This window comes from Nannospalax galili, unplaced genomic scaffold, assembly GCF_000622305.1.
Source record: "Nannospalax galili isolate Female #2095 unplaced genomic scaffold, S.galili_v1.0 scaffold449, whole genome shotgun sequence".
NCBI classification, from domain to species: domain Eukaryota; kingdom Metazoa; phylum Chordata; class Mammalia; order Rodentia; family Spalacidae; genus Nannospalax; species Nannospalax galili.
The window spans coordinates 651,954-653,161 of NW_008360312.1; positions in this window are offsets into that span (position 1 = coordinate 651,954).

The window sequence follows — 1,208 nt, forward strand, 5'->3', positions numbered from 1 at the left end:
TCATTTAGGTAAATGCCAAGGAGTATGATTGTTCTAGTGTACAATACAAGCATATATTATTCTACAAGAAAGCACCAAACTATCCTACAAATCATATCAGTTTGCATTCCCAGGGTTCCTGCTGCTCTGTGTCTTCTGCATTGGGAATTAGCAATGCTTTCAATTTCGATCATTCTAATAAGCATGTGGTGATATTTCGTTGTTGGTTTATGTCATAATTTCACAATGGCATATGATGTTGAACATCTTTTCATATGCTCATTTTCCATTTTAGAATTTGGTGAAATATCTATTTTTGCTTTATTTATTTATTTATTTTTGACAGGGTCTCCATAGTCCCAGCCTGCCTGAAATTCACTAGGTGGACTAGGCTGGCCTAGATCTCACAGAGATTCACCTGCTTCTGCCTCCTAAGAGCTTGGATTAAATGCATACACCACTATGTCCTGGGTGAGGTATCTATTTTTAAATGTTTGTTCATTTTCTTATTGTTGAGTGTTAAGAGATTTTTGTATGCTTTGGCTAACAGATCGTTATTGGATAAGCTTTTTGCTTTTTCCCTAGACTGTGGTGTGTGTGTGTGTGTGTGTGTGTGTGTGTGTTGGTACATGTGTATGTGTGTATATGACTGTGTAGAAGTCAGAAGACGACCTCAGATGTTGTTCCCAGAAGTGCCTTGTACATTGTTTTTTTAAAAAAAATATTTTATTTATTATTTTTTATGTGTAAGAGTGTATTGCCTGCATGTATGTGAGTGCACCTGTGTCATGCAATGCCATGGAAGTCAGAAGAGGGCTTTGGATTCCCCTGGAACTTGAATTAAGGACAGTTCATAGCCACCATGTGAGTGCTGGGAATCGAACCCGTGTCCTCTGCAAGAGCAGTCAGTGCTCTTAACCACTGAGCAGCTAACACTCATCTGTAACTCCAGTTTCAGGGGACCCAACACTGTTAATGAAGTCTAAATAGCTTATCTCATAACAATTCTTTTTGAATCAGGTGAGAGACTTTTTGAGTTTATAGGTGATAGAAGATACCATTTTCTTTCATATTAGAGTTCACAGAATTAATTTGCATGCATTTTAGATCCCTAATGGGTGCTGTGGTTCCTTGCCGCATGTCCTGGCCTACTTTTTGTACTTCCATACCTGTTCACTCTAGCCATACTAACTTTTCTGCTTTTCTGTACTGTATCAGTGATACTCCTC